Raw genomic sequence first — 4804 nt, 5'->3', positions numbered from 1 at the left:
ACGGGGGAAAGGGTCCCATGAAGTCGATACCCCATACGTCAAAAATCTCAACCACTAAAATTGGATTTAGTGGCATCATGTTCCTTCGTGTAATGCTCCCCATTCGTTGACACCTATCACATGAAGAACAGAAAGTGTAAGCATCTCGAAATATAGTTGGCCAATAGAAACCACATTGTAAAACTTTAGTCGCTGTTTTCTTAGCACTGAAATGGTCTCCACAAGCTTCTTCATGGCAGAATGAAAGGATATTCTGAATTTCACTTTTCGGGACACATCGTCTAACAATTTGATCCGCACAATACTTGAACAAATACGGGTTATCCCAAAAGAAATTCTTTATCTCTGCAAAGAATTTAGCCTTATCTTGCTTGGTCCAATGCTCTGGAAGTTTACCTGTAACAAGATAATTAACTATATTAGCATACCAAGGTAATACTTCCACACTCATTAATTGTTCATCTGGAAATGACTCATTTAATGGTAATGGCTTTGTAATTGTGTCAAAATGGAGACCAGAGAGGTGGTCCGCCACAACATTTTCTGTCCCTTTCTTATCTTTGAATTCCAAGTCAAATTCCTGCAAAAGTAACACCCAATGAATTAGTCTAGCTTTTGCATCTTTCTTTGTGAGAAGATATTTAAGAGCAGCATGATCTGTGAACACGATTATTTTACAACCAATGAGATAAGATCGAAAATTTTCTAATGCAAACACTACTGCTAGCATTTCTTTTTCAGTAGTTGAATAGTTCAACTGTGCATCATTCAATGTCATACTAGCAAGCATAGTAAATAACATGGGGAATTCGATCAACTCTTTGTCCTAATACTGCTCCTACTGCATAATCAGATGCATCACACATGAGTTCAAATGGTGAGTTCTAGTTCGGGGGCTGAATGATGGGTGATGATGTCAACAAATGCTTTAATTTTTCAAACGCAACAAGACATGAATCATCAAAGACAAAAGGTACATCCTTAGCAAGTAGATTGCATAAGGGTCTAGAAACTTTGCTAAAATCTTTAATGAAACGTCTATAAAAACCAGCATGCCCAAGGAAAGATCTTACTTCTCTGACTGTTTTGGGTGAAGGAAGATTAGAAATGAGATCTACCTTGGCTTTGTCAACCTCAATACCTTTGCTCGAAATGATGTGACCGAGAACAATACCTTGTTTTACCATAAAATGGCATTTCTCCCAATTTAATACCAAATTCTTCTCGATACACCTCTGCAGAACTAGTGTTAGATGATGTAAGCATTGATCAAATGAATTACCAAAGACAGAAAAGTCATCCATAAAGACTTCAAGGAATCGTTCAACCATATTAGAAAAAATACTTAACATGTATCGTTGAAATGTAGCAGGTGCATTACATAATCCAAATGGCATTCTCCTATATGCAAATGTGCCAAAAGGGCAAGTGAAAGTAGTTTTCTCTTGATCTTTTGGTGCTATGGGAATCTGATTATATCCTGAGTAGCCATCTAGAAAGCAATAAAATTCATGGCCTGCTAATCTATCAAGCATTTGATCAATAAATGGTAAAGGAAAATGGTCTTTGCGTGTGACAGAATTCAATTTTTTGTAATCAATGCATACACGCCATCCTGTAGTTACTCTAGTGGGTATCAATTCATTATCAGCATTGGTAACTACTGTGACTCCTGACTTTTTGGGGACAACTTGCACAGGACTGACCCATGAACTATCAGAAATTAGGTAAATGATACCTGCATCTAATAGCTTAAGGACTTCAGTTCTAACAACTTCTTTTATGTTAGGATTTAACCGACGTTGCATCTCCCTAGTAGATTTAGCATTTTCATCGAGGTGAATGTAATGCATGCAGTCTACTGGATTTATACCTTTTATATCTGCTATGGTCCATCCTAATGCTCCTTTGTGCTCTTTTAAAACATCCAACAACTTACCTTTTTGTTCGTCATTTAGGGATGATGAGATGATTACCGGCAGAGTACTTTCTTCTCCCAAAAATGCATATTCCAGAGTGCTGGGCAATGGTTTGAGCTCGAGTTTCGGTGGTGATTCTGATGATGGGATGAGTTTCTTCTCTGATAGTGCTAGTTGCTCAACTCTTGACTTCCATTTATTAGTGTCCATAGATGGTGCTGAGTCAAGCAGGGCGTTGACCTCATTGACCGATCTGTCAATATCAAAATCCAAATCAAAGTGAGTTAAACATGTTTGTAAAGGATCATCACTAAGGTTTGAAAGAAAAGTGTCATCAACTAATGCTTCAATTAAATCCACATCAACAATTCCATCATCTGCACTGTGAGGTTGTTTAGCAATGTTGAAAATGTTTAGCTCCATAGTCATGTTGCCGAAGGACAACCGTATATTTCCAGTCCTGCATTGAATGTGAGCATCCGCAGTTGCCAAGAAAGGTCGGCCTAGAATAATGGGGATGTGCTTCCTTGAATCCTGTATTGGTTGAGTGTCAATTACAATGAAATCAACAGGAAAATAAAACTTGTCTACCTGGATAAGCACGTCCTCCACAATACCACAAGGTATTTTCGTGGACCGATCTGTAAGTTGTAACACTACTGGAGTTGGGTGTAATTCTCCCAATCCAAGTTTCACAAATACTGAATAAGGCAACAAATTTACACTAGCTCCTAAATCCAACAAAGCATTCTCAATTGTGTGGTTCCCTATACTACATGAGATAGTGGGGGAGCCTGAGTCTTTGTATTTTAAAGGAATTTTATGTTGGAGTATAGAACTAACGTTTTCTGTTAAAAATGCCTTCTTTTGAACATGCATGTTTCTCTTTTTAGTACACAGGTCTTTAAGAAACTTGGCATAAGATGGAACTTGTTTAATAGCATCAAGCAAAGGGATGTTAACACTTACCTGTTTAAAGATTTCGAGAATCTCACCTGTGGATTTTCCCTTCTTGCCTTTAGCTAACCTCTGGGGGAATGGAGCTTTGGGAACGTATTCTCGTGGGTTGGTTTCTTCTTTCTCCTCCGGTGATGAGTCATCAACACTCACAGGTACAATTTGATTTTCTTTTGTTACCGGCATCTCCACTTTGTTGTCGACTTCTTTTCCTTTTCGCAAGGTCATGACTGCTTTGACCTCTCCATGCTGCTGTGGTGAACTGGTACTTGCTTCATGTACTCTTTTAGGATTAGGCACTGGTTGACTTGGAAATTTGCCTTTCTCAACAGTCATTGCCAATGTCTGAACTGAAGAAGCAAGTTGTCCCACCATATTTTCGAGGCTTGAAACTGATTGGGCTTATGAGTTGAAACCTGCTCTCAACTCATTTCGTAGTCCATCAATGGTGCGGTTTTGTTGCTCAATCGTAGAGTGAGTAAGATTCTTGAGATTCTGGAATGAATCCTCCCATGGTCTAGGTTGAGAGTGGTTCTGGTTCTGATTGTATGGTCTAAATAGTGGCTGAGAGGCTTGAGGAACTTGAGGAATTTGTTGCATTGGTGGAGCTGGAGCTGCTGGTCCATTCTGTTGGAGTCCTTGAGACCATGAAAAATTGGGGTGGTCTCTCCATCCAGGATTATATGTGTTGGAGTATGGGTTGTAATTTGATGGCTTTCTCATTACACCTATGGCATTGGCTTGATCTGAGTATGAGTCATGGTCATGTGGTTCTGTTGATTTAGCAGTCGATAACGATGCTATTTGTCGAGCAAGACCTTCAACCATCTCCTTGACTTCTTTGATTCCCGAAGTTGACTCGCCAATTTGAACCTCATTTACTCCTTTAATTCTTCTAGTATTCCTGAGTGATCGACTCCGTTGTTGGGAATTATCCGCTTGTCGCTGGAAGAATTCCCAAATCTCGGATGCACTTTTTGACATTAGCTCTCCTCCACTTGTCGCCATTAGCCATTCTTGCACATTTGGCAATAATCCCTCCAAAAAGTATTGGCATTGGTGCCATTTCTCGTACCCATGATGTGGACACTTCAAGAGTAGCCCATTGAATCGCTCCCACGTTTCGAAAAACTGCTCGTCATCTCTCTGGGTAAACTCCGAGATTTCCCTGCGAATAGCATTGGTTTTATGCACTGGGAAATATTTATTCAAAAATTTTGTTACCATTTGTTCCCATGATGCAATGCTATTAGCAGGTAATGTATTAAGCCATGAACGAGCTCTATCTTTTAAAGAAAATGGGAATAATCTGAGTTTAACATCATCGTCTGAAAAATTCTCGTATTTAAAAGTTTGAAAAATAGCATGAAAATCATTCATATGATTATATGGGTCCTCATTTTCTAAACCATAGAATGTGGGGAGACAATTTAGCACACTAGGTTTTAGTTCAAAGCTCCTAGCAGCTACATTTGGGTATCTTATGCATGATGTGCTCAAATTAGCTAAAGGACTGAAGCAGTCCTTAAATGGCCTCTCCTGTGGTTGCAAATCCATTTCAAATTTATTTTTAATGTGCTTTTGTGTGCGAAGTGTTTTTTCTAATTCAAGGTCTATAGGTTCAAGATTAGGTAATAATGACCTACGACCATGCATGCAAAACAAATAAAATAAAAATAAAGATGGGAACAAAACAAATAAAAATAAAGAAGAGTGAGAAATTACGATACTAACCTTATTGAGCTATTACAACCTTTCTATAAAAATACACAAAAATAAATACGTGAAATAAATTAACTAAAAATTAGATTAATAAAATAAACAAAAAAAATTACAAAGAAAAATAAATTGAAAATTAAATTACAGAATTTTAAAGAAGAGAAAAATGAAAGAAATACTAACCTTTAAATATAGATTCACTTTTTTTC

The 4804-nt window shown here is 37.8% G+C and overlaps 1 non-coding gene across 1 annotated transcript; it reads left to right on the top strand.

Annotated features, from left to right (window-relative positions):
• Positions 1-3948: 3948 nt before the first annotated feature.
• On the top strand, positions 3949-4052 carry LOC112097500. Its single transcript, XR_002905032.1, has one exon. It is a non-coding gene; the product is annotated as a small nucleolar RNA R71 (small nucleolar RNA).
• Positions 4053-4804: the final 752 nt, after the last annotated feature.

Source organism: Citrus clementina, unplaced genomic scaffold (genome assembly GCF_000493195.1).
Source record: "Citrus clementina cultivar Clemenules unplaced genomic scaffold, Citrus_clementina_v1.0 scaffold_6, whole genome shotgun sequence".
NCBI classification, from domain to species: domain Eukaryota; kingdom Viridiplantae; phylum Streptophyta; class Magnoliopsida; order Sapindales; family Rutaceae; genus Citrus; species Citrus x clementina.
The sequence above is the reverse complement of the archived record's forward strand: the minus strand, read 5'-3'. Positions and strand labels throughout refer to the sequence as shown.